The sequence below is a fragment of the Photinus pyralis genome, unplaced genomic scaffold (assembly GCF_008802855.1).
Source record: "Photinus pyralis isolate 1611_PpyrPB1 unplaced genomic scaffold, Ppyr1.3 Ppyr1.4_LG9, whole genome shotgun sequence".
Lineage (NCBI taxonomy): Eukaryota > Metazoa > Arthropoda > Insecta > Coleoptera > Lampyridae > Photinus > Photinus pyralis.
In genome coordinates this window covers 17171958-17183100 of record NW_022170878.1, presented here as the reverse complement: position 1 = coordinate 17183100, position 11143 = coordinate 17171958, and positions in this window count along the sequence as shown.

Here is an 11143-nt window from a genome sequence, read left to right as displayed (position 1 = left end):
GAAATTTTGAAATTGGCGTTTGATTTTCCTTTATCCCAAGTGCCTATGTATCAAATTTCGTTTAAATTCTTCCATAAATAAAAAAGTTGGCACTGCGCATGCGCAAACCAAATTTTGAAATTGGCGTTTGATTTTCCTTTATTCTAAGTGCCTATGTATCAAATTTCATTCAAATACTTTTATAAGTAAAAAAGTTTGCAATTCGGTTTATAAATGGTCGAGATGCGAAAGGGGCACTGTGAATTTTGAATCGATTCGATTCAACTTTTGGCATTGCGTATTATATGGCTAAATCTATGCCCATATTGAATTTCATGCAATTTAGTTCATAACTCACGGAGATGTAAAAGCGATCGAACATTTCTAAACAAAGTTATCGTTCACACGGACAGATAGATGGACAGACAGACAAAGGAACAGACGGAGAGACCAACCGACAGGTGACAGATAGCAATGCAAAATTATAAACGATCTCTAGGATCGTTAATAAACGGCAAAAGTGTAAAATTATGGAACATGTAAAAAACGGTTTTTTGTTTTTTTTTTACAATAATTTTTTTTGTAAGCGGTACAGAAAAAATTCCTTCCTTGGTACAAGACTCGACACCATAACGAACCAAATAGCGAAAAAAGTAGAACAATAGCTCTTAAGATAAAAACTAGTAGCGTCGCAAAGTTAGCGGACGGACGGACGGACGGACGGACGGACAAAGTGGCCACAATAGCGCATTTTTTTTTTTATTTTTGTGGAAATGCGCTAAAAAAGTTGGCACTGCGCATGCGCAAAACCAAATTTTGAAATTGGCGTTTGATTTTCCTTTATTCCAAGTGCATATGTATCAAATTTCATTCAAATACTTTTATAAGTAAAAAAGTTTGCAATTCGGTTTATAAATGGTCGAGATGCGAAAAAGGCACTGTGAATTTTGAATCGATTCGATTCAACTTTTGGCATTGCGTATTATATGGCTAAATCTATGCCCATATTGAATTTCATGCAATTCAGTTCATAACTCACGGAGATGTAAAGCGATCGAACATTTCTAAACAAAGTTATCGTTCACACGGACAGATAGATGGACAGACAGACAAAGGAACAGACGGACAGACCAACCGGCAGGCGACAGATAGCAATGCAAAATTATAAACGATCTCTAGGATCGTTAATAAACGGCAAAAGTGTAAAATTATGGAACATGTAAAAAAAGGTTTTTTGTTTTTTTTACAATAACTTTTTTTGTAAGCGGTACAGAAAAAATTCCTTCCTTGGTGCAAGACTCGACACCATAACGAACCAAATAGCGAAAAAAGTAGAACAATAGCTCTTAAGATAAAAAAACTAGTAGCGTCGCAAAGTTAGCGGACGGACGGACGGACGGACGGACGGACAAAGTGGCCACAATAGCGCATTTTTTTTTTATTTTTGTGGAAATGCGCTAAAAAGGAAGTATATAGGTACTTAATAATTACAAACATTTAAAAGAAAAAATCATCAATATCGACCTGTTCCTAAAACGTTTTAAGATTTTTAAAAGCTTTACTGTTTTGATTATTAACAATCTCTTAAAAATTGCCAGAATTTTTCCATGTATCTCTTCAAACTATAAAATAAATAAGAGTAAGAAAATCAATAAGAAACTTTTAGGTTCATTCACTAACATAGTTGTAGCAAAGATAACGCAAAAAAATAAGCAGTTAGTGTAATTTTACTCAGTCACCAATAAATAATCAACATATAGCCATATGTGGTCAAAGAAACTTAAAACTGGTTCTAAGAAAACTGGAAACTTACCTTTTCTGAACACCACCACAACACTACCAACAGAAATAAGAATTTTTAAAATTAAAAAAAGTATACACAAAATCCAAACCCGTTCTCAGATAAATTTTAAAATACCACTCTGTCGAACGTTCAAGGATGAAGATATCATACAGGCGTTAAAGTTCTAATTAGTTGTGGTCATACGTACTTAAACCTGATTTTTCGGACCTAATTACTTTTACCTTGTAATAAACCCTATTCATCTTCCAGAAATAATAGAAAGGATGTCATTACGATATTTCTCTTATTGTTTCTTTATGAAGTGCAATTTGTGTTATCGGGGTCTTTTCAAATTTACCTTTAATTATAATATTATCTTAATTACTTATCCAAATTTAGTGCCATCTATGAAATGCATTGTTCTATTGTCATTTATACATACTCGTTTTGTCTAAAATAAATTTAATTCATTTCCTTTGTCACCCTTTTCAACTAAAGAAATAAAGAACAATTTTTTATGTGTCTTCATTAAGAAATCTTTATGTAAGGGAGCGTTAAAATTACTTCCTTTTTGTATTTTCATCTTGATCTTATAATGTAAATGTTTTTAACTTTAGACTTATCACTTTGTTTGTGTACGGTATTATGTTGATCCTGTTTTAATATTAAGAGCGTCTCAAAAGTAGCGAATATTACACATAATATTGTAGATATACTATAACTAGGTATAACTATTTGGTATTTAATTACTCCACAAAAGACGTTTTAGTTACCTATTCTTATTTTCTCAAAACGAAAGCGCAGTAGATAAAAATTATGTTTTCTTAAATTACAGGATTTAACTATATCAGACTCTTCATACAACTTCAAAAAAAAAACTAGCGTGATTTTATTTGAGAAATGGAAATACTTAAGAATCGCGATGGTTGAAAATGAAAGACCAAATAACTATTATTTGAAACATTTTTCCATGAAGTATATGTTTACCAAGATGTGCACTACTACCACAGACAACATATACTACAGACGGTCAATGCAATGCTATAGAAATAAACGCAACACCTAATAGAGTACGGCTAGTGTGTTGTCTACCTTGAAGCAGTCGAAATAATTTGTCGTAAAATGTGGTAGACGCACAGAAAACTGTTGAGTGTGGTAAAAGTGTGTAATAGATGGAGTCATTTTTGTAAAAATAAAATACATTTACTCAAACCTTATTTCCTCGGCTTCAACGCCGGCCTTTACGTAGATAAGATAAGCGCTCACTTGTATAACATCATAAATTACATGAAATCGCATATATTTTAATTCTTCATTTTTCTCTTTTCTAAACATTTAAAAAATTGATGGAGCGGGTTTGGTTATACAAGGGCGGAAACTAAATTTGGCCTCCACATATAAAATTATGAGGTTGGACAAGGAAAGATTTTATTAGAATAATAAACATAATTTTTGTTTTTCCATAATAAATATATTATTATACCGGGTGGTGACTTGAACAACGCACCATAGGAATTGCAATAGTAATTTTTTTCATTTCTGATTATTGACTTCTCTAATTATTTTAGAGAGAAAGTCTATTTAGGTTTTTTGTAGAGAAAAAAATTACGAATCCATGCATACCTATAGCTTTTAATTTTCTGAACTTTGAATCCAAGAAATTGGATAATTAAAAACTGGCGCTTTTAAGAAAATCAGTGGTGCCATGGCAATTTGAGATCAAACATGGCAAATGCAGGCGCTTTTGTTTGATTTCCTAACTCCATGGAATTACCGACTTTATAAACGCGACAGTTTTTAATTTTTAAATTTTTACTGATTCTGAATTTATAAAATACGAAACAAGAGTATGTACGGATTCGTTTATATAATTCGAGGTAAATCTTTCACTCACGCCTTTGACGCTCCCGACGAAGGCGACGACGGGCGACTTCAGCGCCCCCCAGACTTGGCGTCCAGGGCCTGGGCCCCCCTCGCCCCTCCCCCTCGCACGGCCTTGCCTACCTTATATATGTATCTGTGATAATACCATCACAAAATTTTTTGATTAGGGGAGGGAGGGAGCACTTAACGAACTTTATTTTATGTCAATGTGTAGGGTCAACATAGTCCAGTCAAATTAGCTCCAAAAGTATTCTAAACTGGATGTTGGCATTTCACACAACGAAACCAAGTGTATTCTATGTAGTTCCCTGCCCGGAAGCTCCCGGAACATATTGCTATACACAAAAAAACCAAGAAAAAATGGAAAAATGCAGTTTTTTTCGCATTTGACTTCCAATTATCTCGTCAACTATTGCTCGAGCTCATAGAAATGAATTTGTTTAGAATCGAATTTTCAGTTGGTACAGAACCGTTCATTTTTAAATGTTATTGTTTTTTCTGGAAAAATACAAAAAAAGTAATCCCAAAAATTAACATTTGTTTTTGTTGATACGCCCTTCTCGATGCTTTGTCTTTCAAACTGGATGACTCCCAGAGCGTTTTCAATATTTTTATGGATGGTGGAACCGTAAAACAACCTATTCCAACAATTGTCTCTGTTGTCCCGATGAGTTTTGCAAATCGACGGACTGTGGAATTAGTTTAGTGGAAACCCCAGAAATAGAACAAGAAAGTAACTTTATAATAGGCCCTTGGCACTCTGTTTAATAAAAATCATACCAACTGTATCTGATAGAAAAATCGATTCTAAACAAATCGTTCTCTTCATTTTTTCCGTAAGAGGAATAGTTAACGAGATACCTAATTAAGTCAAATGCGAAAAAACGATATTTTCCCATTTTTTCTTCGTTTTCTTGTGTATAGCAATATGTTCCCGGAGTTTCCGGTCAGCTAGACTGTCATTTACGGATTCAGGGGATTTTTTTGCATACAATACACATGGTTTCGTTGAGTGAAGTGACAACACACTAAACCGGCAGACAGTAATAGATACAAAACTATAAACCATCTCGAGGATCGCTATTAAAACTTTGCTTTGTGACAATTTTCGTAGGTAATTGCACAAGTGCATCAAAATGCTCTTTTAACAAATTATGAAGTGTAACTTCAGCGCATTTTCCATAAATTGATCAATACTTCCCCAAAGGCCATACCTATGTGCGCTACGTTTTTCATTACTAGACGCATATATGGTTAAAATTTTAAAGAAATATCTTCATAAATAAGGAAGTTGACACTTACTGCGCAGTTGATATTGCGCGTCCTGCGCATGCGCTTATTAATCTGATATTTACAATATGCAATACGTTTGCTTTTACTATAAGCATCTTTGGTTAAAATTTCAAAGAAATATCTCCATAAATAAGAAAGTTGGCATTGCGCAGTCTGCGCATGCGCACATCTGATTTTTACTATATGCGATATATTTGCCTTTACTACAAGTATCTGTGATTAAAATTTCAACAAAATATATTAATAAATAAAAAAAGTTAACATTGCGCAGCCTGCGCATGCGCAGTTCAATCGTCAAGATTTTCTTTGACTCAGGTGCCAGAGCGATACGCTACCGAATGCAAAAAGAACGAACTAAATATCTTGAAAACTGTAGAAGTAGTTAAGGCCTCGGACAGACGGACAGACGGACGGACAGAGAAAGTGGCTGCAATAGCGCACCCAACTTCGTTGGAAAATGCGCTAAAAATTATCAGGTTTATTTTGATGCACGAGTGTAATTCGGGGGAATATTTCCCGAATAAACATTACAAACTCACCTTACCTACTTATAAAATTGTTAAGTGTATTCCCATGAAATGTGCAATTATCGCAGGGCTCTTTCGTTTTCTACAACAATGCAATTACCGCTGTAATTGACCGATAATTGCATTACCTTTTTTTGAGAATTCGAAAAGTGGTGCAAGTTATATCGTTTCTTATGCACCCAAAGACAACGAGTAATACGTAATTGCGAATATGAAGTGATATTTGCTTTGTATGTGTACCTGCAAAGATTATCAGCACTTCGCCCAGATGTAAATATGGGGATTTCTTGCGAGAGTGGGACAGCTTTCTAATAATAAAGTATCAATACTTCTTTCTCTAGACAATTTGCAAAACCATTCCAATAAAAGAAATCTGTAGAAGAACCAACACATTGTTGTATGCGCTAATAGATGGAGCAAAATAGAGGGATAGCAGGTTTTTAAATAAGGGGACATTTGAAACAAAACTTAGCGTGCTTTTTCCCCTTAAGATTGACCGTCTGTAGTATATGTTGTCTGTGCTACTACATACATTCTGTAAAGGCAATCATCTAGTAGCCTCTTAAAAATATTTAATTTTAATAAACCAAAAATTTACAGAATTATCCGGGTGTGAATTATTCGGGAGCGAATCTTTCGAGTGCGAATTATCCCGGTGCGAATTATCCGGGAGCGAAATGTCCAGGGTGCGAAATATCCTGGGAGCGAAATGTCCGGGTGCGAGCTATCCGAGTGAGAATTGTACGGGCGCGAATTGTCTGCACACGTCTCGGAGTATTTCTTAGTTTTTCTGAAGCAGTGGGGATTTGTCTAGAATACTTTTCTTCGAATATTTTACCACCCGACCAGAAACGCTGTAGAATTTCTCATGTGCATATAATTTATAGGTTTCAGTACCATCGATCTGAACTGAATAAATCCTTAGAATTTCTCTATACCTGCAAAAGTGTCATATACGGCATCTTCTTAAATGCCCCCCTCATTTTTTTCTAACCTAGATCTCTTTAATTTCTTTAACCACTGGAAATCTGTACAAAATGATTTTGAAATTTTTGAAAATTTTATCCAATAGATTGAATTGTTTGAGATTCTCTGGAGTACCAAAATTGTAACTGTCATGGCGTTGGTGGCATCATCTGTCGGTGGACTTTCCCCACAAGTTCACCTAGTTAAGCAGAGTGAAGGGTAAAATCCGAGAGTACGAATTGAAATTTCCAAGTATAATTATTATGGCGATTGAACCTATAAATAATTTGTGGATTTTCGATTAGTTTGAACTGGTGATAATGGAAAACTAATCTAAGATCTGCATCGTTCCGCAGCTAGAAACTGAATTAACAGGAGAAAAACGAATATTGTAGACACTCTACCCGAATCGATAACCCAGAAATCTAGAAACATCTGTAACATCGTCTAAAACAAAACAAAGGCGTAAGACGCGACCTTCGAAATTATTTCGGGCACGTACGCAGATTGAAAAGAAAAGTCAATAGGGGTAACGTATGTGGCAATGAAGCGACCACATCCGTCACTACCTTCCGGCATTTTAACGTCGAAACTGTTAGGGGCGTCCCCAAGTATAATAGAATGTGGCATACCTCTTGAATTTGCTATTGTTCTCTGTAATGCCCTAATAGCTACTTGATCCTAAGCTAATAGATTCGAAACCGTTAAATGGAACTCATCGCGATCAATACGCTGTTTATGTATCACGTTAAAATAGGAAATGTATACGATCTGTTGCCTCCTAACATCTACGGTATCTCTGGTGCGTTCGTCCATGCGTGTATTTCTAAGTCAATGGAATTGAATGCGGAGCATAATTTCTAACTCATTCGATTTGCACATTGTAAAGTTTAAATCAATATTCTTCGAAATAACCGTAGCGAAATAAGGCATCATGGCGTAAATCCGATGGGGTATTAAGCAAATTCGTAAAAACGCATCAAGGGGAAATATAATCTGAGCTGAGGAAGTTTTAGCAAAGAAAAGGGTTGTCTGTTGATCTCGAAGATACTTCAAGTAGGGACGATTACAGTGTCATATTCTTTGAAGGCATTGCTTTTAGTTGCTCTCCATTGAAGCACTTTGAATTAGAAGCTATTATGTGTCTACTATAGTCTCGAATAATGACCCGCGAGTTTTCTAAATTGCTTATTAGGAGGCCTACTTTTCAAAACGTCTGAAAATCAAAACCAAGAAAGCCTCGAGCAGCCTCCATTACGAGGCCTATGGCGTTTACAACCTTTTAAAAGTGATTTAGAATTGAGAATCTAAAACTTGAAAGACGGACCCTTAAGGACCTTTAAGTTTGATTAATGGGTGAAAATATAAGATCTGTAAGAGCTCTTCACCACAGTTTGACCTCATTTGACCTCTGTGCACCAAGTGAAGGTCATTTTCATGAGTCATCTGAACTACTGCGCATGCACCAGGTGAATTTCACTGAACGTCATTTGATAGTTGTCAAAACCAAAACCCAATGTCACTGGAGGTCGAATGTGGAAGTGTATTCTTCCCTGAACAAAGCAATATCACTGAAGGTCAATAGCTGGGGTTCGTCCATGAACTCATTGTTACTGAAGGTCATTGACGTGGGTTCGGGGATTCGTTCCTGAACTGAACGTCACTGGATACCGTAAATGTAAATCTTTCCTGAACTAATTTACAAGGTCACTGAAGGTCAGAAGTAGACGCAGCGATTCCAATGTCACTGAAGATCAAACTTGAAGGTGAAATAGAGGGCAGAATCTCGAGTAGCCTACAGAGCTTTATAAATGCAGTAGAACCACTGCAAGACTTTTAGTCTTTAAGATTCCTCGAGGTTGTTTAAGAGCTGACCCTTTTAATCATTAATGAATTTTAAGGATCCAGCAGCGTCTCCACGTGCTTTTTACCATTTTTGCAGTGTTTTAGCCATTAAAAACATAGAATTGGTTTATAAAAATAACTTAAATTGAAAAATGACAGCCATAAATGGGACAATATCAAAATAACTTAAAAAAATAAATGTAAATATAAATGTGGATTATTATGGGATATTGGGGAGGGTGGCTCCATTTTCATAGGCATATGTACGCTTCCATTTGTGGCGGGTACCACGGATACACATGCTGGTGGCTCTGATTATAGCTATTAAAATCCTTATTGGTCTTTCACAGCTGCCCTTGTAACCACTTTTATACTTCTCATAAGGAGTTTTAAATGATATTAATGATTTTTAAAACCTTTGAGGGTTTTTAAGAATCTATGGATTTCTTTAGTCTTTGAGTTCGAGGATTTTCATTGGTTTTTTTAGTTTACTGTTTAACGCTCTTCAAGTCTAAGGGTAATTTAGAGTATTAAAAAACTTTTAAGGGGTCATATAACCTTTCAGAGGCTCAGATCTAAAAAAAAACCTTACGTTTTTAAACACTTTGTAAAGCGCTGGGGAAACTTCGAGGCTGTACAGTCCGACAATAGACACTTAAAGTTATTACGGTTTTTAAGGCGCTGAAAATCTTTTCACAATTTCTTCCAAATCTTTTTAACATCTTTTTAAAGTCTCTTCAAAATCTCTTCAAAATTTCTTCAAAATCTCTTCAAAATCTATATACCACCTTTTCAAAACCCTTTCCAAACCTGTTCAAAGTTTTTCATAATCCTTTCAACATTTCTTCTGAATATCTTGAAAATTTCTTCAGTCTTTCCAAATCTGTTCAAAGTCTTTCCAAAACGCCTCCTCAATTTCTTCAGAATCTCTTCAAATCTCTTCAAAATGTTTTCAAAATCTCTTCCATATCTCTTCACACTCTCTTCAAAATCTATATACAACGTTTTAAAAACCCTTTCCAAACCTGTTCAAAGTTTTTCATAATCCCTTCAACATTTCTTCTGAATATCTTGAAAATGTTTCCAAAATATTTCCAAATCTGTTCAAAGTCTTTTCAAAACGCTTCCTCAGTTCTTCAGAATCTCTTCAAAATCTCTTCAAAATCTTTTCTAAAGCGTTATGTTGGTTGGAAGCAGACAATAAAAGCAGACGGTTCATCCAGAAATCCAGAAAACTTCAGCAGTATTCCTTCCGCGTTTCCAGGTTTCATTCTATGTTGTCTATCCCTTCAAGAAAAGCACTATTGACTTGTACCATAGGGAACGTATCGATTCCAGGAAACTATATAATTAAGGTAACGTAATTCTTTTGATTTGCAGTGACATAACTATCGGTTCATTTTATGGCGTTACAATAAATAGGGATAAGTTAGAGTAGTGAAAGTAGAAACGTAGCCACGGTATATCTTTCAGTACTTGTAACCTTAAAAAGCTTAAAATAGGAAAAATGTAAGAAAAATCGGGATTTGGATCGATTTTTATGTTATCAGTATACTCAATCCGTTCACTTTAAATTTCAAGATTAAAAAAGGAAGGGGAAAATTTCATGATACATATTAAATGAAAAGTCAATTTTACCGACATCTAATGATCACATAATCCCTGATCCCTCGATCAAAACCAAGAACTAAGGTAAATAGGTAATGATGTTAGTTAATTCTTGTCTTACATTCTTCCTTATCGGTTACTTCCAGCTCACTTCTTCAATAAAAATCATTTCCTCTTGAAAAACGTTTCACGTTTTGTCATAATCATTTTTACTTTCCGACTACATACAAAGTATGTATAAAGGAAAGTATTGTAATCGTGATACATTTTTGATAATCTCTTCAAAATATCTTCATAATGTCTTCAAAATCTCTTCAAAGTCTCTTCAAAATCTCTTCAAAATCTCTTCAAACCACTTCATAATCTCTTCAAAGTTTTTTTCCAAATCTCTTCAAAATCTTTGCAAAATCGTTTCAGAATGTCTTCAAAACCTCTTAAAAACCTCTTCAAAATCTCTTCAAAATTTTCACAAGATTTTTATAGACAATTTAAGGCCCTTGAACGCCCTTAAAACATTGACAGAAACTCTCAAGTGTTTTCAAAGGATGGAGCTAATAATCTCTATAAAAGATTCTGGATTATCTTTGGATGCCCTTTGATGCTCTCTGAAACCGTTGGAGACTGTTAGCTACTCTTGAAAGTTACACACTCATTTGATGTTTCTTAGGAACATCAAATACGTTGAATAGCCCAAGAGAAATCTGTCAAACACACTTTCTATGACCCTTAAAAAAGAGTCAATTAAATGCTCAAATTCTGTAGAGGACTCCTCAGGACTCTTAAAAAAACTGGGGTCTATACTCTGTGGATTTTAAATAATTTTTTTTGTAGACCTTTGGCCTTTGCCTTAATCCTTTAAAAGTGGAGGCCTTCAAGCTCTCTGTGACCTTGAAAAGATTTTAAAATTCATGGTATAGAATTATTGTTAAAAGGTTTTGAGATCTTTTGTGAGTCGGGCTTCCAAAGGCTGCAACGGCCTGTACAAAATTCTTTGGTTCCTCAAAGGATTTCCGGAGTGTATTTCTAAAGAATTTGAGAGAGTTTAATTTGATTTTGGGGCCTTTAAGCGGTCATAATACACTTTTAAGGCTTTTAAAGGGATTTGGTATGTAATGGAACTTGGACGGATTTAAATACGTTTGCGAGACTATTATTTGCCCTTGAATCTAGAAGCGTCTCCACGAGCTTTTTAACATTTTTACAGGGTAATTTTATACTTGTCCAAAGGACTTTTAAAGGGTATTAATGATTTTTAAGG